Source organism: Mycteria americana, chromosome 7 (genome assembly GCF_035582795.1).
Source record: "Mycteria americana isolate JAX WOST 10 ecotype Jacksonville Zoo and Gardens chromosome 7, USCA_MyAme_1.0, whole genome shotgun sequence".
NCBI classification, from domain to species: domain Eukaryota; kingdom Metazoa; phylum Chordata; class Aves; order Ciconiiformes; family Ciconiidae; genus Mycteria; species Mycteria americana.
Genome location: NC_134371.1, coordinates 52,117,625 through 52,141,212, shown reverse-complemented (window position 1 = coordinate 52,141,212; position 23,588 = coordinate 52,117,625). Strand labels below are relative to the sequence as shown.

At 41.0% G+C, this 23,588-nt stretch overlaps 1 protein-coding gene across 4 annotated transcripts in view; it reads left to right on the top strand.

The window, feature by feature from the left end:
* Positions 1-23,588, top strand: part of LRRC8D (leucine rich repeat containing 8 VRAC subunit D) — a 52,395-nt gene that overhangs the window by 23,051 nt on the left and 5,756 nt on the right. The window contains exon 1 of one of the 4 annotated variants that reach the window (XM_075508434.1): positions 13,074-13,092. The exons of the other annotated variants lie outside the window; for them this stretch is intronic. The gene's annotated coding sequence lies outside the window, so the exon portion shown is untranslated. Of the gene's footprint in view, positions 1-13,073; positions 13,093-23,588 lie in introns of those variants that run through there. 4 annotated transcript variants of the gene reach the window in all.

Below are 23,588 nucleotides of genomic sequence, written 5' to 3'. Positions count from 1 at the left end.
TAAGATTTAGTTGCACTGCTGTATAAATTCTTTATAACATTTATCGTGTGGTGCAGAGTTACTGTGAGTAGGGTTTTTAGAGTGGAAAAAGAGAGCGTGCAGGACTGCTTTGCAAGGATAGCATTGGAGTTAGACTCCAGTTAGTTTTGTAAAAGGAGGTTGTTTGACCTTTTGTAATAAAACAACCATTTGCCTTGGCACAAAATATGGACAGGGAAGGCTTTTTTTCTTTAATTTGTGTTAAAAGGATTGAAAGTGGGAAATGTGGGGACGATGAAGACATTTTAGCTGCAGGGAAGGATATGCAATTTTATTTATAAAACTAGACCTCCTTGAATGCTCGTTTTACTCCAGTAAAACCTCCTTGGGTAAATGTCATGTGTAGGACTGAGTGGATGGTCACCTGCTGGGTTGTAGAGAGAGGAGGACAGGAAAACAGTTTGCTCTTGAGGGGTGCTGGGAAGAAGTGGATGATTTCATGGCTTCAAGTAGATAAAACTTGCTCTGGTGGCAATATGGGCAGTGGAATTTGACAAGAAGTGGGAGGGGAGAAGGATATGTGTGACTAGGGTGATACTTTGCGTCATGGAAGGAAGAAGCAAGGTCTGGAATTTGTAGTCTGACATTTTTGAATGTGTGAAGTAAGCCAAAGGAAGCTAGTGGGTGTTGGGACATGACTGATTTGCTCCAGTTTGTAGAGTAGGTGTGGACAGAAGGACAGCTAGAAATCACTGGGCTCTGTTTTTTAACCAAGAGGCAAAAAATTGTGCAACTGCACTGGTCAGAAGGAAATGTCCCAAGGCACCCTGGCCTGCTGTAGGTCCTGGTGTTTGAGCCTGGCAGTGGAGCTGTATTCAGTTCACAGCTCCAGAGCTGCTTCGCTCTGGATTCCTGCCATTGGAAACCTCCTAATGCAGAGAAGGCCCTAAACAGAAGTAGTTGCAGTTACATTTGCTTTTCCTGTGGGATCACTGCAGAACCCCTGGACGGATGAGATAGGAGTCAGAGATGACCTGTGTTTCCTCCAGACCTTAGTTTTTCCTACTCGCAGACTTGCCTGAGGAGAGAGATTGTGGGTTGAGCAATGGTGCTGTAAGGGGATTCCGTGGCAGAGCGGGTGGATGTTGAAACTTGCCCCAAGGAGCAGAGTTTACCAGGACAGCTCGCCTGGTATGCTTGGTCCAGAGCCTGTAAAGCAAGAGTTAACGTACACAAAATATGTGGCTAGGCAATGCTTTGCATTCAACTTTGGTAACTTTTGTAACAGTGTATCTCCTGTTAATTACTTCACTGCTGAATAGGTGAGAAGTCAGATTTGTTTTTCTTTTTTTTTTTTTTCCCTTTTTTTTTAAGCTGAACTGGAAGTAGTCCCTATAGGTTTTCAGGGTTGGCCACAAGAACATTACTTGTCATGTGTGTCACATCAACTGAGAAATCCTCAGACAGTAAGCCTGCTTGGATTTTCTGACACTTGCCTGTCTCCTAGTCTTGTCACAATTCTTCAGTCATTCAGACTGACTTCTCTTGTATGTTTGGCTTATGGGGGGGTAACAAAGCCTGTGAAACATGGCTATCCATGAAAAATAATACTCTCGGCTTTTCTAATGGGATCATTTTTCACGTGTACATTTGCATTAGTAGCAGTCGGCTTCTAGTTAATAAATACAGTGCCCTGTGAAAATAATGGGTTGTTAGGATTGGATGGGTTCCTATGGTGCCCTTAGTGCTGCAGCTTTCGCTAGCTAGCTGTGCCTTTGCTTGTGTGCACAGCAGAGTTGTTTACATGTTAGGAATATGCTAGAGGCAAGGAGAAAGGAACAGCTTTAATGTGATGCAGCTTAGATGCTCTGTGGGGGAGGCCTCAGAATTGTTCATAACAGGATCAAATGTCGATCAATGTTTCAGGAAGAATAAAGTTACTGTTTATGAGAGAATTGAAGACTAGAATATTACATGCTTTCCAGCCATCTTAAAGCTGTCTATTTTTGATCATGTCTAGGAAAATGTCCCTCTCCTGTGGTTCTTTTGAACCCCGTAGAGTATCGGTGGTGCCTAGTAGAAGCATCTATCCGGACCACTCCTCTGTGGCTCCAGCTGCTTCTCTGGGCTGTCTTTGGTAAGGAAACAAGTAAGATGCCAGCTTCTTTCAGCTCTTAGGGAAAAGCCTGGTGATCATGTTGTTGAAGGTGCTGTTGGAACATTGTGGCTACTATTAAATTTGTTTTAAAGGCAGATCTGGGGGTTTACTGGCTCCACAGAGTAAGAAAACAGTTACGCTGACATCAAGCCATGAACATGAGAAAATGGCTTCTCCCTTATTGCAAGGTATAAAAGCTGGAAGGAGAGGACAAAGACAGAGGAAATGGCTGGAGAGGACTCGAGAAGAAAACAGCTGAAAACCTCCTCCTCTCCCTCCAGAGCTATTTTTTGTCAGTGACAGAGAACTGTGGGATGAGCAAAGCTGATCTGTATCTGCAGCAGGCCGTGGCTCTGATCTGAAAATGTATCCCCAGGAAAAAACAGTGAGAGCCTAGCTGCAGGGGAGGGAGCCTCCGAAGTCAAGGCACCTCTCTGCTGGATCTGAACCTGCAATTCCTGTTCCAGGCTGCTTTGCGTTGTATTCAGGTGATGCTTGAAATCTTACGACAAGGGGCTGTCAGGTTTTGTGTTAGATTGTGCCCCGTGTGTCAGCTGTCGGGGCGGCAGGCTGGGTTTGGGGAAAGAGCAGCTGGGGGATGCAGCTTGTGGAGAAAGCGTAGGAATGGGAAGGGAGGGAGGGAATGGAGAGGAGTCTTGGAAAATTGTGTCAGAATAAGAGGCTTTTCAAAGTAAGGCTAGGTGCCTGTTGGAAATGCTTCTCTAAGACAAACCTGGCAAATACACAGTCATGAATTTATTTACCAGAATTCAAGCTTTTGTAATTGTGTGGCATTCTTCTTAGAATGGTTTGTTGTTGAACCAGCATCCTGATGCGTTGTGTTGTCTGGGCCTGTCTCCCGAGGGAGATATTTTGGACAGTTACTCCTGAGTAAATCCTGTCTGTGGTTCTGGAGTTAAGGGCTTGTCTTCACATGCCATTGAGAAATTATTCGAGTCAGCTGAAGGTGTGAATTTAAAGTGAATTGCTTTAACTGCCCTACATCTCTGAGGCAGAATAATTGAGAGTCACTCTGATTCTGGAAAAAAGCATCTGAAGAGGGTCTCGAGCAGTTTAATCAATCAATTTTTTAATTTGTATGGTTTTTGTCTCTTAAGAAGTAATCCAAAGTGCCTTATGCAGACAAAGCCTCAAAGTGGATTATGTTATATAGGAAGGCTGTTCTTAAGGATTTGGGAGGGTTTATGTGGATGCAGATAATATTACTAGTCAGGAATAGCACTTGTATTTTAAAGTCACTCTGCACTTTAATCTGAATTTAATATTCAAGCAACTCCTTCAGACTCTGCTAACCTTAAGCAGAAATTATGAGAGGAATGTGAACTGACTTTAGTCTTTGCAATAGACCTTTGTAACACTGTTATGGCATCTTAAAGCTGTCATTAACTGTGTGATGACTGAGAGTTTCAGTAGAAACTTCTAGTTCACACATTTAATCTTTTATAGTGAATCGAATGCACTTCTTAGGTCGGTAAAGGTGCTGATTTCTTGTGAGATTTTTCAAAGTTGATGGGGAGGAGGATGAAGGAAGTTAAAGAGGAGTATGAGGCCTCCCAGCAAATCTTGGAATTCCAGCCCAAACTGAGATTCTTCCCATCCCATACAAAGCTTTTTTAGATATCTGTATGAAGCAGAGGACTTTGGCAAAATCTGGGTAGTAGAAAAAGGCTGAATGTTTTAGTATCTGAGGCTTTTGGCAACCTGCATAGTTACGTTTACCACAAGCCTGAGAGGAGGGGACAGAGGAATCCAGCACAGGGAGTGTACGTTTCAGACTGAACTGTCTGTGCAGACTGGTGGTTTTGAATATTTGCTGCCTAATTTAGGGGGAATTTGTTGCAGAAGGTATGGGTAGGGCTCTCCATTTTGCTTTTTAATGTACTGCTGCAGTCTTCCCCCCCACTTCACTTTCCTTCCCATTTTGCTGTTTTAATAAGAGGAGGAATGACCAAACTATGTATTTTTCCTTAGTCATTTTCAGTTGTGCAAAATAATTTGCAGTGGCAGATGTACAGCAAGAACCCAAGTTATTTCCTTTTCAGCTACTGAATTTAGACTCTTGCTAAACGTCATAAGGAATTTCTACTCTAACTAAATGCATGCAAGTATGTGCTTCAAGAGCCATGTGGGACTCCTGATTATGTGGGAAAGTCCATCATATGTTGAACTGCAGAATTACATCTGTAGACTGCTACCACCACGCTTCTAGGATACTTAACAGATCACTGTGTATGCATAGTTAGCATATTTATTTAAATAAAGTTGTGAAACTGGAAGGTTCTGAATGTTTTTCCTACTATTGTGGCAATTACAAAACCAAATGTTGTGGTTTTCTTGCTGAATGCATTAAGTTTTATTGCCCTGTGAAAGACTTAGTCCTAGAAGCTAAGGACTGATTCTGTACTAAAGTTTAATCAACTGCATGTGCAAATCCAGGTAGAGCGTAGATGGTTCCACCTTAGGCAGATAAGGAATGTTGTATCTACACTCAGAGTGTGTGTGCTTTGCGCTGCCTTTCTTCTCTGTTGGGACTGCTGAGGAGCACTGCAGTTTCTGTGGTAGTGCCACACTGGGATAGGACTGAGGTCAGTTCATTTTGCCTTGTTCATCAAACAAGCAGCAGATGGCTGGTAGTATGCAGAAACTATTAGTCTGGGTGAGGATCAGGCTGATGAGGAGGAGCCTGAATGTGTTCGTTGTCCAGTCTGGTTGACCCACCAAATTGGTGACTTGGTAAATGCCTTACCTTTACAGTCAAGGAATAGGATAAATTAATATGGATCTTTTTTTAAATGGTTTTTGGAGATGCTTTAAATGGCTAATCAGCAAACATACAGGTTTGTTTCCCTTTTATGCACTCTGTTTTGTTTTGTTGCTTCTGAGATGCTGAACATCCTGTTGGCATCACGGGAAGGTGTTCAGTGCCTTGGAAATTCAGCCCATTGCAGGTCAGCTCTTGTTTCAGCTCTTCAGCTGAGACAGCTACTGTGGACTTTGATATCACACAACTGGAAGTTGGTGGTTGCCATGGGACCATCGAGTGTGACCCAGTTAAGTACAGGATGGACAAACAGAGAGCAGCCCCAAAGAAATTATACTTAATGCTTCAAAAGAGCATATTTGTCATCATGGAGAACTTGATGTTACTGTAGGAAGAAAAATGTGAATGAAAAACAGATCTCTATAAGAAGATACTAAATAGCCCAAAAGCTGAAATTCTGGTTTAAAGAAAAAAGACGACAACTACACTAATAGCCCTCTGGTTTCAGGACACATCTACAAATTTCAAAGCAAGATACAGTAATTAAGGGGACAATGGATACATGAGAATTAGTGCACATTAGGGGTTAGGAAGTAAGTTAGAGAATTAACTCTGCATATTTTCTACAGCTGAAGTATGTTAGGAAACAAATAATTCTAGTTACTAGATGGAGATAATAAGTAGCTCATGCAAGAAAAGTAGAAATATTTCTTAATACTGTTCTGTGTTTGGGAAGGTGCAGAATGTGATACCATGAATGCCATTCCAACAGAGAATTAAATCCAACTTAATGAATAAAGGTTTATTACCTTCTAGGGATAGACATATGTAGATCAGCAGTGCTATGACTTCGTTGTTTTAAAGAGCTTGCTGAAAAGTCTGCAGGCCTGCAGACAATTTTTAATAACTCTTGGTATTGAGAGTCTTAAAATTAACTGTGCCAGAGTAGACAAGGGAAGGGTGGGTGACTGATTTAACCATATTCCAGCTAGCTTGACATTAATCCTCATCAAAATATTGGAGAAGTTAATGCAATATTCAATTGATGAAACATTAGACAGACTAATATTGGTCTGTATCACTTAAAGGGAAATGTGTCTTAGCAAAAATTGTGATATGCTGGAAACATAGTTTCCAAACATAGTTTCACTTGAGGAGGGGACCTGCATGAGGTGTAGTAAAGTTATGTCTTCAAAAGGCATCTGATGCAGGGGCAGAGAGACAGTCCAACCCTTGTGGTCCTCTACTAGTCCCTAGCTCCTTCCAAGTGCTACCTATAGTTCCCTTTCTCGGCAACAGCAGAGGTAGTCAGTTAGGACTTTGACATACCCCTTTGGGACTCCTGTCCTGACACTTTAGTGCTATGTGGTATTGCAAAAGTAAACGAATTAAGAACTGACTAACTGATGTTTAAAAGTTAGTCATTGGTGGTGAATCATTATCAAATGGGTATGCTTCTAGAAATCTGTTTTAAGGATTGAGGTGAGGCCAGATTCCATTGAACCTTTTCATCAAGTACCTGGAGACAAGGCCAGGGTCTGTACTGATACAGTTGGCAGGCCCTATCATGCTAGGCAGCATGGTAAGTGAGGACAAGGCAGCTCGTACAGAGTAATCTGGGTATCCTGGTGAGCTGTATCAATCAAAAGTGCATTTTAATATAGTCTGATGCAAGATCATGGGGCCTGCAGGTGTTGTACTTCAACGTAGTGACAGGATAGGAGCTTGGGGAGAAGACTGCCTGGGGATACAGTAGTGAGTAAACAACTGGACATGACTGCCTTCTTGCAGGGCAGAAAAGGCGTATAAATTTGGGTGTATAAGTAGGAGGGGCAAAAGAAGGCGAATTGTGTATGATTCTGGGGTTGTGAGCAGCCTCTTGAAAATGGGAGTGAGTTCAGAAAAGAGTCAGAGGAGGTATTTGAAGGCTGGGTGGTGTTCAGGTACCACAAGGAGAGCCTGAAAAGCTCATTCTGTTGCTGGATCTGTTGTTTCTTGATAGATAAATGGGGTGACTTGATAATTGGTGGGAAGCACCTTCTGAGGGAGAGCACGCTGGAGGCTAAAAGGCTAGCAGAAACAGGCGTAACACAGAACTGATGGCTGGGAGCTGAAATCAGGGAATTGGAAATAAGACATGCATTTGTAACAGTGAGAGAGCATAAGCACTGGAACAAATAAATGACAAAGGAAAGTGGTGGATTCCACCCAAAATGTTCCCAGGGCTGAAAGCTTTTCTGGAAGTGTTATGTTAGGCAAACAAAGGTTTGGCTTACAGTTACATGTAGTCCTCTGGGCTAAATACAGGAATAATTGAGTATAGTGGTCTGTGGTATCCCTCTGGCTTCAGTAATTCATACATGGGACTATACAAACCTGCAAAACAAAATGTTTCTCACATGCTGAATAATTGAGCATGAGCTGGCCTTTCTGATGGAAAGTATATATATTGTGTGTGTGTATGTATGTACATACATACATGTGAGGCACATACATGGATGGTGCCTCTAGGCCTGAGATACGTAGTTCCTCTGTTACATATTTTGAGAGCAACAGAAAAAATTGGAGTCCACAAGTGGTTGCCAAGAGTTTCCTAACCATGCATATGGTTCCTCATAGACTCAGACCGGGAAACTTGGGTGCATTTCCACTCTGCTTATGCTAGGAAGTAATTCCTCTCTGCAGGGTGGGTTAGCTTGTGTGTAGCGCTGTCTGAATTCTGCTGTCCTCTCTCTGGAACTGATCTTTCTTGCATATAACCAGTTTTGGAATCTTTGTGCTGCTCTTGCAAAGTAGTAGCTCAGATCTTTTCTGTTGCTCTTCTTGAAGGTGCATCTGATGAAGTAACAAGGAAAAGTAGAATGGAGTGGAGTAAGTGCAGTGAGAGGGCTCACAAGCAATGAGTTTATAAGCAACATTTTTGAGGGTTCTTTTGGTGGGATTTTTTTTTTTTTCTTCTTATAGTGAACAATTAATCTCTGGAACTCGCTGCTGCATGAAACCGTTACGGGTAAGAATTAATATGATTCTAGGAAGGATTAGACACCTCAGGGAATGAAATTACTTAGTTTCATATAAATCTATAAAACCTCTTGTTCTAGGGTTTAAAAAGATTTTGTAACAATGGCATCTAACGTAGTAGGCAGATTATTCTATAATTGTTTGCTAGGAAACTTCTTTTGCTGTAACATCTGTTTCTAGCTACTTTCAACAACAGGAACTGGTGATTCAGAGGTCTGTTTCTAAATTTAATATGAGGAGCAGCATAGTGCTGGCTGAAGGAACACTGAGGGTGTGTATCCGAAGGGGAGGTGGTGATAAAGGGAGAACGCACCCTACGTGCTAAAATGTGTCATTGTGCCTCTGATTGCCGGACATACATGCTGATCTACAAACAGAATATACACAGATCAGAGTAACAAACTGGTTTTGAGCATTCAGCTTTTCAGTGATCATACTTGTACAGTGTCCCTCCATTGTATTTAAAGTAATTGATCTGCAGAGAAAATGCATGGTCTTTATTTTTGAGGATTGATGTCTTCAGAAGTGGAGAGAGGAATGGAATGGAGCAAAGAGATTTAAGATGTGGAAGGAAGAAGGCCTAGCTGTGTTTTTTTGTCAAGCAGAAGTCTCCAATTTCCTTTATTAACTACCTGTGGACACTTGTTCTGGAGAAAGCTTCTTTCTGTTCTTAAATTGAGCTACAAATGTTTCAATCTTCATTACCTTTTTTTTTTCTTTTCCTTCCCCCTCCCAGGTTACATGGAGGCACAGACAGGCACACCCACGACTTTATTTGTGTATGACAATTGCATCTGGTAGATACTAATGGGCAAAAATCGTTGACCGGGAGCATGACGACTGTGAGGGTTGTTTCACTGCTGCTTCCTTTTCACGGTCTCCAAGCACTGGGAGTAGCTGCTCAGCCTTGTTGGCAATGTTTACCTCAGTATGCTCCTGAGATGTCACTTGAAGAGCAGAGAGTTCTTCTGTGTTTGTCACTGTTTGGGTCCACAGGGAAACACATGTACGTGCTCAAAGAAAACCAGTCAGCTCCTGGATGTGTCTTGTGATCCACGTCTTTGCACTGTCCAGGAGTCTTGGTGGAAAGGAATCTGCAGAATTGCAAAGAGAGGGAGGGAAGTCTTAAAACAAGAATATCAGAAGAATGGTAATGCAATAAAAGTTTTTTGAGCAAATGCAAAAGATCAAGCATCTTAACCTCTCTGTCCTTGTAGGTGGGAATCATTATTTTGTGGTCATGCCATTCATGGTCCAAAGATGGGATTAGTAAGTGGACTTCCTTTGAAGCTCTGTGCAAGGATAACAGTAACAGCTCAGTTCTACCTCCCTGGGCTGCCTGTTTAGCTTAATATAGCACTAATCTGGCAAAGCTTCAAGTAGGGATACTGGACCTTTGAACAGAGGAAAATACAATGTTAAAGTCATAGATGCTATGAATTAGCTCTTAAGAGCTGCATCAAGAAGCACAGTTGTCAAGTGTGGTATTTTGTGGCTCTTGTATGAATGCCATATTTCTCTCTGTGTGCAGTCATTCCAACACAAGTTAAATTCTTTGTTGTAGAAAAAGCTAAATATTTTGGAATGCTGAGTCTGAAACACAGATGATATACTGCGGCAAAAGACTCCCGTGGGATTTTTTTACGAGATGGATTTTATTTGTTAAATGAGTTTTCAGTAGTTCTTCACTACATGCTATTGTATTGCTTGTGTGATGTCTTACAGTGTCACTGGTCTCATCTGGACTGTGATGACTGAATAAATTGCATCATTTGCTAACTGTGGAAAGATGGCTTGATCCATAAGACACATTTGTGTATATGTGCATTTTGTAATGCAATTGTAAATCACAAATTGAAGATGTTCAGTTAATGCCAACTACAAGCTGTATTCATAGCTCTTGGTGTTCTTGTCTGCTCACAGGAGTTCCAAGAGTCAAAGGGGATCATAGAGGAAACTGAAGCTGCTTTTGTACTTTGTTTGGGGGGGGGGGAGTAATGAAATAAGTTATGTAGTTTAAGACATCTTGAAAATGGGGACTTTTAAGTGGTCTTTGGGCTTCTACCAAGGAACATGCTGCTGGCATTTTGGTTTTGTGCACTAGAGGAAAGAAAACACTAGAAATCCCTTGGCTTTCATCTATAGACAACTAACTGCACTTTGTTGCTATGTTTTGGTCGTGTTGGTTTTTGACATGGTTGTGGTAATTTATAGTTTTATATCCTGTGGGTTTTCAGTGACTTAAATTACTAAGAAGAAATAGTTTGTCCTGTGGTGGTTGGTGAGATGGTGTTACAGTTGGCAGGGGGACCTTGTCTAGGGAGCTGGAGCATCAGACCTGTAGTCTGTTGTGGCTTTGACAGTGACAGCTGCCTCGGAGAAGGACTGGAGAAGACTGTTAGTAGCTGTGGTGACATAACCTGGTTGATTGTTCCTTGCTGACGTTTGCCTTGGACTATAGAGGTGTAGAGCTCCTACTTAAAAAGCTTAAATGCAAGTGAACCTGGAAAGTTTGAATATTTCATGTTAATCTGCTTACGCTTTTGCTCATTGCTAATAAACTTTCATTTTGAGTCTGTGTTACAGTCAGGGGGTAGAAGGATCTTTATTCAGATCTCTGTTCAAATTGCAGCTATTCACAAACAGCAACTCAGAAGCAAGAAATCATTTTATGTAAGTGGATAATTTCAAATGTGCCATCATCACACAATTTTTTTTTTGTTAACTGAAGGCAGTAAAGATTCCCTAATAAATGAGTCACAATAGCATTATTGCTCTTACTTATATAACTTGAGATCTTGTAGTCTAAGCCTGTTGGCCTTTACCTCCATGAGTGTGTTAATTTTTGAAGGGGGTTTTGTTTTTGTTTTAAAGCCACTTCATGATTACTCATTTTGTTTGTTTCTTGTACATATACAGCCAGTTGTATCTTCTCCCTTTAGGGGTGGAAGTAAAGCTTTATTACAATTCGCTTCTCTTAATTTAACAAAGCAAGTATCAGTGAATATGGCCAGCTTCAGCAAATAAGTCTGAGAGCACTAAGAAGTGTTACCCCCAGCTTAACTGTACGTGGAAAGCTCCACTACACTCCCTGAGGAAGAGTTCCAATAACTGTAGAGAAATAGTCTTATTTGTGAATTGTACACCCACATGGAAATAGCAACATTTCCTGCTAACTTATATCCTTCAATGGTATCTTTGTTAAATCACTTTTCAGAATAGTCACATAATAAGGAATAATTCCAACACACTGCTAATACTTGCAAACTTTTTTAGTATGTCTTCACTTTGTGACTTTTCCTGTCGTCAAAGCATTGCTAATGTAGAACATAAAAGGAGATTTGTTCCCGTTTATAGCCCACAGCATAGATGTAAAGGTTCTTCCTTTTATAACTGGTCAAGCTTGAAACTTTGCCTTCCTCAAACACTCTGCCGTGTTATACAGTATGACATTTGATGCAATTCAACTGAATTTTTGGGCTGTTATCTTTTTGAGATGGGATTACACAATGCATAATGCAGTAAGGCTTTGATATAGAGTAGGAAATTGAACCTTTTATACAATATAAATATCAAGTGCTAGTAGAGTCTAGCTCTTTGTCCAAAAATCACTTTTTTTGTTGTTGTTTGTTTGAATACGAAGGAACTCTGACCAACACCCAGGAGCTGAGCGCTACATCAGGAGCATAGAGCATACAATGCAAGTATTGTGAAAGGTAGTGGCATCTGATGCATGGCATGATGAGACAGAGAGAGGACGCCCCTAATGAGTCAGGAGCAGGATTGCCATAATGGTCTGTCATATAAAGAATGTTTTAACCCAATGGTAGCTCTGCCACTCGTAACAGAGCAAGCAGCACAATAAACCATTAGGCCCATTTTGGGACAAGGCTGCAACTTTCCAGCAAGCCTAAAGAACGATGTCTGTCTGACTGCCAGCAGCTGTTGTACTGGCTCTTCCCTTTCTTGGCTTCAAATCCAAAATAACAGCCATCTCATGCCTGCTTATGTGTGGTGAGCAAGGATCCACCTTCGATATTTCTGCAAAGGCCTTGTGATCCAGGGCCGCTTCACTGTGAACATGGGCATGGCTGTGTCTGCGTGCAAGAACTTACAGCAGTAGCACATCACCTGCCTTCTTAAAGTCACCATTTCAGGTCTGTCCTGCAAGGTCAATTGGTGCTGTGTGTGGATGTCCCAAGCTTTGTGATGGGGGTAGAGAACGGTCCTTCACTTTGGCTTCCTAAAGCAAGTCTGTTCTTGGGAAACTGAATCCACTGAAGCCTTAAAGGAATCATTTAATTAAGCTTTGTTAATCCAAAGTCGCTTGGTGGTTTTATATTGAAGAGAAAGGGTTTTTGTTGTTAGCCTTTGAGGAACTTGAAACCGAGATTAGAATCGCTGTTTAGCGTAAAAGGGAACAAAAACTATCAGAGTTCTGGGCCTTGGTAACATTTGTCTTATTTTAAAAAATGTACTTGAGGCATAATTCGGCAGGCAAAATTCTTGGTCAAAGACAGGTTGTTACAAAACTTTATAATAAATTAAATGGATGGTTCATGTTTCAGTCTGGCCATGACAAATCCTAAACTCTTAACTGACGGTTTATGGGAATGTAGTCATATGTATATTATTGCTGTACACCCACATGCAAAGGCAGTAGTCCAAGTGTGCAGATGAGATAACAGGAATGTATAAATAAAGCGGTTGGCTAGTTGTCCTAACGTTCTTGAGTAGTTTCTTGTTAAAATAGTGCCAGTCAAACTTATGAATAGGTCTGGTGTATCGAAGATTACTCGCATTCGTCTATGACGCGATACAGGTCACTGTGTGGGCAATTTGTGGCCATTTTGTGTTTTTGTTTTGTGTTGAGTCAACAATTTGAAATGCAAACCAAGAGCTTGAGTAATCCCTGCTGTCCCCTGATAGTTGCAGGTTGCCTCCAGGCTACCCTGTTCCCAGAGGGGGGTGTTTGCGGGCCCACAGGGCCGTGCCACCTGATTGCTCGGGAGCGTGAGGAGGTCTCTGCATGCCTGTGGGAGAGGAACGCTGTAGTTGTCCTGTCTCCCACCACCACTGCTGCACTGGAACTGGTGTTTTCTGGCACTGTTACAAGATAAAAGCAACACTTGCTGCATTGATCCTGCTTCATGTATGTGAGTAGGTGATGCCCTGTCCATCACACATGCCTATAGAAATACTGCTGGAAATTATGTTAGAGAACAATTTGCCTTAGGACAAGTCCTGAGTCTCCACCTTGTTCTGCCCAGGACACCAGGGCAGCAAGGGGGGCTGGACTGCACCTCTTTCTCAAAGCCTTGCATTATGCTCAGTGGAAGGCACAATGAGAGCCAGGACTCTGAAATCAGTAGTGATGTACTTGCACAAGCTCGGACTTTCCGTTTCCTCTGTTTTTTGAAATCTTGGCACGCTGGTGGAAGGGCTAGAAGATGATTTAGAAGGAAAGGACCCTTCTTCTCCCAGGTCAGTATGATGCTAGTGCTGTGTCCTGAACTTGCCTTGCTGGTTACCAGCGCTTGCACAGAACCTTCTGGGGACCTGACTGGGGCCTGCTGGAGGATGTGAAAATTACCTGGTTTGGCTGTGTGTTGAAACAATGGCAACAAGGAAATCTGACTGTTTTGTTTTCCGCCAGTTAGAGGGCAACTCTCCTTTTATTTCTGTAGCAGCTGGGGAGTGGCTATTGTGCTGCTTTAAGTGATGAGTAACTTGCCAAAACAAGTTCAAATGGTGAGCACCTGGGGTAAGGGGAAGCTGCCTGCAGAATAAGAAAAACTGCCTCTGGACTCATTTCCCCATTTGGCCATCCAAGCAGATAGCACGCTGGCTGTAAAAGTCAGACAGACAGTGACATGGTACATGACTGCGTGTCTGTGAAGGTGGCTGCCAAAAATGTTATTGTGAGTGCACGGGGAAGGCTGTAGTAATCATGGCAAGGTGATAAGTGCTGGAGCAGGAGTGGCATCTGTCCGTAGATGAGATTGAATAAAGTGTTTCCTTTCTATATTTTTATTTTGTTTATTTGAGTTGAAGTGAAGTATATGCTCGGAAAGCTTCATTGTCTGTTTTAAAACAGATTTGATTGGGAAGGAAAGCTTCATTGTCTGTTTTACTGGAAAGGTGGGTTTCAAGAGCTTGTTACTTTTAGTGCCTTATTTTTGAGATAGCATCATCCTCAAACCAGTGGGTAGGAGTACAGCTAAGTATACAGGAATGCTGTGACTGTAAATGGATTTATCTGGACATAATGTTAAGCCTTGTCAAAGATAGCAGCGCATTAAAATGTTAAGTTTGATTATACTTTTAATCACGCTGCTATCCCACTTTTTTTATCTTTTTCTGGAAGCCTGATGGGTTTTGGTTTTTTGCTTTGAATTTTACGGCCACAAACATGCTTGTCATTGCCTAACAAATAATCACTTTTAGATTGTAAGCCTTCAGGGGCAAGGGTTGTCTGCCCGCTCCCTGCTGGAGAGCTCTCAGTGCAGAGGTTACAATTCCAGCTGGAGCATTTGGGTCAAATCATAATACAAATTTAGCAATAGTAAATATTTAAATTGGAGGCTGTATGGATCTGTTGGTGCTGGTGAATGGCAGCAAGCAACACAACTGAGCCTTACTGAACCTTTTTGCAGAGCTGGAAGCTTGCTTGTTAGAGCAGGAATGCTGCAGTCTCAGGGAAGACAGCAAGTCTTTTGGAACATTCTTTCTATTCTTAAGGCAATCTTTTGAATGGGGTTTTGAGAAAATACAGCATAAAAAGGAAGGAGGTGATCTGAACTCATCAGCAAAATTTCAAAACACCCTCCAAAATATGTGTTGTAGCGTAATTCCTTTTTACACTTAAGTACTGAGATTGAAGTACACACCCTGAACCAAACAATTATGGGACTAGATGGACTAAGTAAATAGCTTACCTCTTACAGAAAGCAGCTTAAGTTTAGAAGAGGAAAAAGAAATATAGTAAATTTAAATAAATCCCTTTGAGGATAAATGCTTCAGCTGCAGGCATTTTTCCTGGCATGAAACCACTGGAGATTCAGCTATTGGAAGCTTGGCAGGAATGTGGTAACATTAATAAGTCATCCTGATCTGTTGATCAGAGTTTTACGAGAGAAGTCATCGTTGTTACCCATCTGGCAGGATGTCCGAAGCATAGAAGATCTCTTTGCTTGATAAAGAGCAGGTAGGGTTGGGAGCAGGCTATCTGTTGTGCGGTGTCTACCCAGGGTGGGGGGAGACAGGATGGTGGGAGGGGTGTCGGAGGCTGCTCAGCAGTTATCTCGAGTAGTTTCTGTGACAGCTAGTCCTTGGCTTGAGTGAGGAAGTCTCCCCTTCTCCCTGGGGAGAAAAGAAGCTGTGTGACATTTAAGTAGGAACATAGTTTGGTTATTGTCCCATAAAGAGTTGGAGAGACTGTGTATTTGAAAACTGAGGGTGCAGCCTATTTATTGAGCTGTAAACTTGCCTTTTTTTTTTTTTTTTATCAAGATAGCTCTATGTTGGCATAGTGGGTAAAAGGAAAGGTGGAATTAAAGTGTGCTTTTTCATATCCTGATTCTCAGCTGTGCTTGATGCACCTTCCTACTGCTCTTGTCACGGAAAAGATCTTGGCAGAAATAGAGGAAATCTGATGTGCGAGTAGGAGGCTAGTGTTTACATGTAGCTTCTTGTGTTGCTGGGTACTTTTTGGTGGGTTTTGTGTGTGTGTGTGTTTAATTTGCTTTTGTTGTTTTAATTTTTTTAATTTGTGTGACCTTTCCTAGATGACTTCTAGCTAATGGGTGTAATGGAAGTGTCACTGCATGTACTTGAAAATACAGTAGCTCATATGTGTGCAAATCTTCTATATGAAAGTTCTGTTTAATGTGTAACCCAGTGAGAGTGACTGTGTTTGCTGTTCTGTCTGAAGAGATGAACCAGCTCAGGTAGGGAACAATGGAGCCTGTTCTTTAGTTAAAGGAACTTGTCTGCTCTTGGCTCTAGATCTCCATGAGGATGCTGTAAATGTTCCAGTGCAAGGTTGCTGACATGTCCATAAAAAATAAAAAGAAGGAAAGTATTCACTGAAAACAACTTACTTTAGTTACTCAGTAAACCTGCTTCCATTCTGATGGGAGTACAGTTTAGAAATTAAGTAATCCTAGACTTTAGTACCATGAGTTAGGGTGGAGAGGTCATTTTGCCCTTAAGAGGGGCTATGAAAACCTACAGCAATGTAAATTCAGCAACACATTTCTTTTTTTCTTTGGTAGGCACTCCTTCCTAATCTTTAGGTATGTTTAGGGTGTGTAGTTAAAGGTACTAATATATCCTGTAATAAGATTTGTATGTTTACATTCTGTGGCTTAAAATCACCGAACTAGCAGCTCTATGCCAAGTTCAATTTCTTACTGCTTTTGAAGTTGCCCCAGTTCCAAGTGAATCCAGAACAAGATGAGACAGAGACTGGCAGCGTGTGTGGCTGTGGATCAGAAAGGAGTATTTTTCAGAGGAATTGCATGAGTTGCCGAGTGCCATCTCTACCTGAGCTCAAGCTATTTCATATAACAGTCTTTGTAGCCATGTGGACTTATTTACATAAAAGCAAATTTAAATAACATGTCAGGGTCTAAACCATTTTTAACTGTTCTGTTTTTCAGATTTCTAAACTAAAAAGGAAATATAATTTTGTTATCATTTTTGTCCTTTTTCTCTTCCAACCCTTTTAATTTTTTTAGAAATTGTATCACTGGGGTTTTTTTAGTGGTAAAAAGCGGCCTCTAGGGACTAGAGTTACCAGATGTGCTTTTATTTTGGTGCAGCTTGCTTTTGCATCATGATAAATTCCCAAAGTGCTCTGGTCAGTAGAAGTGCCAGATGTTTACTGTGTGTTTGTGTACTTCTGATAGCAGTCGTGAAAACACTGCAGAAACATCACTGTCTAAAAGATAGGGGAACAGCAGATTTTGAAATGGCAAAGGGATTAAATGTTTAACACTTGAGCAGAAGCAGCTGTTAGAGTTTATTGGATGGTGTAACTTTTAATTGCATTGTACGTCCATGTCAGCACAGGTTGAATCAACTGCAGTAACTTTCAGTTGTGTCTGTACTTGAGTAAAAGTGCTTAGTGTTAAACTGGGGGTCTTGCACACACTGGTTAGGCTGTCTTTTCAAGATTACTGGTTTGGGTATGTTTTAGGAATTCTGTGAAATGAGACACAAAGTGTCTGCTCACAGTTTTTGCTTGAGTCTGGCTAGGTAAAACAGAAAATGCTGTTGGAAATCTGATTGCTCAGCCTTAGCGTCGCTACTTCGATCACTGGTGCTGCCTTAGATGTGCTGCCTTAGATAAAAGAAGGGTGAATTGGTATTGTGTAAACAACGGCAGTTGTAACAGTAAGTAAGGTTTGGAGTGCATGTGCTGGGGTACACAGAGACGTGCAACCCCACGCAACGCTACAGGCTTGGGGAAGAGTGGCTGGAAAGCTGCCCAGTAGAAAAGGACCTGAGGATGTTGGTCAACAGCCGGCTGAATGAATATGTGCCCAGGTGGCCAAGAAGGCCAGTAGCATCCTGGCTTGTATCAGAAACAGTGTGGCCAGCAGGACTAGGGAAGCGATTGTGCCCCTGTACTCAGTACTGGTGAGGCCGCACCTCGAATACTGTGTTCAGTTTTGGGCCCCTCACTACAAGAGAGACATTGAGGTGCTGGAGCGTGTCCAGAGAAGGGCAGTGAAGCTGGTGAAGGGTCTGGAGCAGAAGTCTGATGAGTAGCGGCTGAGGGAACTGGGGTTGCTTAGCCTGGAGAAAAGGAGGCTGAGGGGAGACCTTATCGCTCTCTACAACTACCTGAAAGGAGGCTGTAGTGAGGTGGGGGTCAGTCTCTTCTGCCAAGTAACAAGCCATAGGACAAGAGGAAACAGCCTCAGGTTGTGCCAGGGGAGGTTTAAATGGGATATTAGGAAAAATTTCTTCACCAAAAGTGTTATCAAGCATTGGAACAGGCTGCCCAGGGAAGTGATGGAGTCACCATCCCTGGAGGTATTTAAAAGACGTGTAGATGTGGTGCTTAGGGACATGGTACAGTGGTGGACTTGGCAGTGCTAGGTTAATGGTTGGACTTGATGATCTTAAAGGTCTTTTCCAACCTAAATGATTCTATGATTCCATGTTCTTTGCCTTCATCTGCAAGGTCCTTGTTACTCTGCTGTAGGATTTCTGTTCAGGTAGTTGTGCTAGGCAAGATTCATGTTTTTCCAGAGAGAAATGGCCTGTCAAATGTCTGTGCATTCATGGACTGTTACTTACAGATATGAAAAACATAAATTCAGTATTTACCCCTGCTGGGGTCTGGTCTCATTAGTCATCTCTCTTGGTTTCTTGCATGTTGCCTTGCTAGGTGGTTTGTTTTATAACTGTAAAATCACGTGGTTAACTGACTTGAACTGTAACGCATATAGTTACAATACTGAGCTCTGTACCAGCTACAGACACCCATGCAGAGGGATGCTCAAGGACCACTCTCCTCTCCACTCTTGTTTTCTTCTCCCATCTCTTCTCTCACACCCTTTATGGTCTCTGATGCTACTAACTTGCACAAAGAGAGGATGGAGAAGTGTTGCTGAACATTCAGCTTAGGATCTCTCTGAGCTTTTCAAGGTTAAAAACTGACAAGTCATATTCTGAGAGATACTGAGCACCTGCACCACACTCTGAAGCCTGGGGATAAATGTGAATAAAAACTGAAGCTTGTACTTTTGGTCAAAACAGCCCTCTCGTAAAGGCATGACTCGGGAGTACTGCAGTAGGCAAAATGGGAAGTTGCTCATTTTCTGTGCTCTGTGGACTTGCATGTGGCCAACACAGAGTTAATTGTGTTAATAATCTTTGAGTGCTTTGGGGAGCTAGTCAGAAGTACAACAGTGGGCTCCTGTTTTGAAAGTCATCCTTAAACAGACCTCTCCGGTCATTCACAGCAGGGCAAGAATGAGGTATGATTCGAGAGTTTATTGTTAGGGAAATGATGGCTGCTAATACTGCTTTTTAAATATCACATTGATTACAAAACCATCTCTGTAGGAGTGGTGTATAGCACTAGACCTTCAAAGAGCTGGTAAACAAGGAAGATTCAGTGTAAACACTTAAATAGCAGGATCCAAAAGTAGGTTAGAGTGTTATACAACCTGAAAAAGCCCCGCTTTGAAGGGCAGAATTTTTGACGATTAAAAAAAAGAAAAAAGCTTTTTATAGATTTAACTTTTGTAAATGGGTACTAATTTGATATTCATTATATAAAGCAAGAATCTTATTTTTGTCTCCAACTTACTGAAGCCTAATATTTCTGTATGCAGTCTGAGAGAAATTAGATTTTGATAATTTTTTGTTTACCGAATTACTGTCAGTCAGGTTAATGTTGTTCATGAAGATGATGATTCCCTAGTTGGGGAATTTATTTACAGTCTATATCAGAGAGTATATATTCCCTTCAAGGGAAAGTCCAAAATTACAGCTGTGCAATTTGGGCAGTGGGATGGGGGAGTTGGGGAGGTGGGTTAGTTGTGGGGGTTTTTCTTTGGTTTTTTGTTTCTCAAATACTGAATGTGTGAGTGGTGCTAATTATCCTCCTTAATTATGTAAGTATGTTATAATAGCATCATATTTTACCATATATATTTATATAATGAGATTTAGTTATAATTAAAAGGTATTGTGGAACTCTTGTTCCATAGTTGGAATGTTTTCTCTATAGGAAATCTCCTTTCAGCTTTGTGTTCATTGCTTTCTCCTTATTCAGTTATCATCCATTACGCCCACAGAGCATCTTGTGGTACACCATCTCTAAAATACTACCTTCAGGGTGACATGCAATTAACTTTAAGAAAGTCAGATCAGATAAATATCCCATCCCATAGAAATCTGCTTAGCCTGGAATATCAAACAGGCCAAACAAATAACAATTTGCTCAGTCAAGGGATAGCCAAATAAAAACAAACCAACCCAGATCTTGCGGATTGATCTAAAACTGGTAGATTTCGTTGCTGTCAGATGTTTAGGGAAGAAATAGGGAGTGGGGATTCTTGTCATTCTAATTTGGTGGGGAAAAAAAAAGAAAACGTTTTCCATGCAGGTTCTTAAGTTAAATCTGTTTCTGATGTTCCTGAGACAAAAGCACTAATCAGGAAATATCTGATACCATAAGCTGCACTGTAGTCCTTGCGTTCTGGCGTTAGTTAATGTTCTGCAATACCTTCCGTTGCTGAAGAAGCAGCAAAACATTTCATATAGTAGAAAAACACTATAAAAACACCTATTTAAGAATACGTGTGTTGTATTTTATTGTGGAATGTTTCCTGAGCTTTTCAGGCAATAGGGGCACTCAACGCGCAAATCCATTCTTAGCTGCATTTGGGGGTTTGATTTGTAGGATGCTTGAGAAGAGAAGCTGTAGTCATAGTTGTACCTAAAACTGGGTTTGTAACTTGAGTCGGGTCAGGTAGAGCAAAGCACAATAATCCCCTGTGGAATAAAGGAGCAGAGTTAAGTTCTTAAGAACTCCTCTAACTCTGTTAACGCCTCTTTTTCAAATGGGCTGCTGCTGCTTTACAGCTATTTAGAGGCAGTGCCTCAGCCAACATACCAGGAGCTGCAAACCGGGCTAGGAATAGTTGTAATACTCCCAGCTACAGTAGCAGGGACAATTTCCCTCCATTACTAGATCGCAAAGCCTACTGGTGTTTTGGTTAAACCTCCTTCAGTTTGTTTTAAACTTCTCTTAATCTCAGAAACTGAATAACCCATGCAGGCGATGAATATGTCTGTATGCTCGGAATGCATACATTCATTCTTTTCTCAGGGTCTTTATGCATAATTTTACAAGGGCTCTGGGGTTCCTTACACTTGGTTCTGTGAGGAAGGTAAAAAAAAAAAAAGGACGGTGCCATCTTTTTGATCTTTGCAGATTGTCTGTGGAACAATTGATATTCGCAGCGTCCTGGCTAAGAGGAATCTCATAATCCATTCTTATCACATTAAGGTCTAATGGCCTGCCTTAATAGGATATTGCAGAAGTAGAAAAACAAAGGAAGTAGAAATGGTTGGTGGAAAGAGAGAGCAAAATATACAGCGGAAATAAATTTAAACCTATGGTCATTTGATCAAAAGCAAGCTAGCAAAGCCTTTTAGTTATGGGAAAACTCTTCTTCTCCTTAATTTCCTGTGGGAAGGGAGAAAACAATTTTGTTCATGGTAGCACTTTTTTTTTCAACTAGAAATGGGGTGGTTTGTCAGGTTTTGGGTTTTTTTTGTTTTGTTTTAGGAAATTCTTGACCAGTTGTGGTGACAAGGCTAATTCAAGAATCTTTTTGTTTCCTGAAACAAAGTGGGCTTGTTCGGAGTCCTGGGAACCTGAAAGTAAAATGAGAGGTTCATGTGCTACAATTCTCTCTTTATTTGTTTGTTCTAACTTTGAATTTGCTTTAACTTTAAATATGCTTTTAAAACAGGAGGGCCAGTGAATTACAGGGGCAGACAGATGAAGTTTTTATCAGTAAGTAACGGAAGAAGTAGGATGTAAATAAACATTAGTGACATACCAATCTGCTGCTTCCTTTTCCTCTAACTTCTGTATTTAAGCTAGAACAGTTTCTTAGGAAATAACCCCGGTGTGTCCACTTTGTATTTCAGCATTTACAGTCTGAAATATGTCAGAAAAATTCACCAGGTTAATCGCATTCTGAGCTCTTTCTATAATAGTTTTTCTTTAAGACTAATGAAAGGATTATAATTGGGTAAGAAGTATGATTTATGAAATTAGTTGTTACCCTTGCTGATTTAACGTGGGCCTGTAACTTAGAACAAGTGTATTGTCATTGTCAATTTTTATATTCTGTTTTCACTGTAACTTATATAACTGCAAAATAAACAAAGCGGTTTTAGTTCTAGAGCTCCATATCGCATTAGCAATGAAAAGGGAGGTAGTACTATGCTGCTTTCAGAAATTTAAGTTTTTCCGCCTAAAATCTTAGAAGGTAGCAAGAAACAGTTGTGCTTAGAACAGTTGCATTTGTTTAGGTTAAAGAAATTTTTTTTTTTTTTTCCCCAGGAGCAAGAATGCACCCAGTAGATAGCTGGAGGTAATGGATGGAGCTGGGAGGTTATTGTTATCCTAGAGCATCATCCAAGTTACAGAACTGGGAGACAAAGGGTTTGGGAGGAAAAAGGATTATTTGCTAAAATTAAAGGTCTTCCTTATTTTTGTAGCTGTACAGCCCTAAAGATCATACTGCCATAGGCTTGAATTAAAATCTGCGCTTATTAAAACTAAACTGAAATATGCCGTTTTAAAAAGGAGACTGTGTCCTGAAATTCTATATCGGGAATTAAAAATTATTTCTCTTAAGAACCACGGTTTTCTAGTTTGGGTCTAGATCTCGCTGTGTCAAAACCCCATGTTCTGCTGACCCTCAAGGTCCATTTGGTGCCTTGCGAGCCCTTGAAAGGGCTGAAAGAAATGCATGTTTTCACTATGAGAAATCAGACATTTTGGCTTTTTAGCTGCATAGTACTTTGTTCTTCAGTTTGAGCTACCTGCTTACAGACTTTTTTTGTATCGGGGTTGTGAATAGAGTACGCACTGGTCTTGAGGGGAGACCACCTATGGCAAGGAGTTGCAGGCTCTGCCTGCCAGACACAAACTGGCATTTACATCTTTTTTTTTTTTCTTTCTTTCTTTTTTTTTTTTCCTTTTTTTCTTTTTCCTTTTCCTTACTACCGTGTCATCACTGCAGTTTATCATGAAACCCCAACCCTAATCCGGCACCCTTAAAAGGAGGTGAAAATTAGCAATGAAAATACTGTCTAACTCCCAAGGAATATTCTGGACAGTAGGCTTTAAAAGCAGGTTTTAAAAGCTTTAAATAGTTTAAATTTAACCGTGGAATAAAGAAAACCCAAAAACATTACAATACGGTAGAGACCTGTTGTTCTGAGTACATCTTAATAGTTTGATTTCTAAGCATCAGCAAAAATAAAATAAAAGTTAACTTCTATGGTTATTAGTTTAATAAAATCAAACACCAATACATGTAATGATGGATTTAAGAGAGAAAATATGAAATTTGTTTGCAGCCTGTCAGTCAGAATGTGTCTTATACTGTGTGTAGGTTTATAGTTTTTCATTTTTGTTTTTAAGACTTGTAGCATTTAAATATTTTAGACATGTGAGGACAGAAACCTGTTTTCAGCTCCTGGAATTGATTTTTGCTAGCTGGAAGAAGGTCTGCCTCTCTTCTATGAGACAGTGTTAGACAGTAATGCCACAGAGGGCTTTTTTGTGTTTTATAACTGCTAATCTCTGACAAAACAGCAGCTCTTCTGTGAGTATCCGTAACTTGAAAGAAAAGACATGTTCAGAGCATTGAATGTGGTACTTCTCGGTGTAAAGCTCCTGTTACACCACGCTGCCTACAGCCTCACAGAGAGGATTACACAGGCTCTGTTGTGTCTCCTGACCTTCTTGGAAATCATTTTGTGAGTGTGCAAGACAGAGGTCTGGCAGAGGTGTTTTTTAGCTTGAGCTTCTTTTACTGTTTTTTCTAACTCTCTAGCTGGAACCACTTTGTGCTCTCTTTCTTTTCCATTATTTCA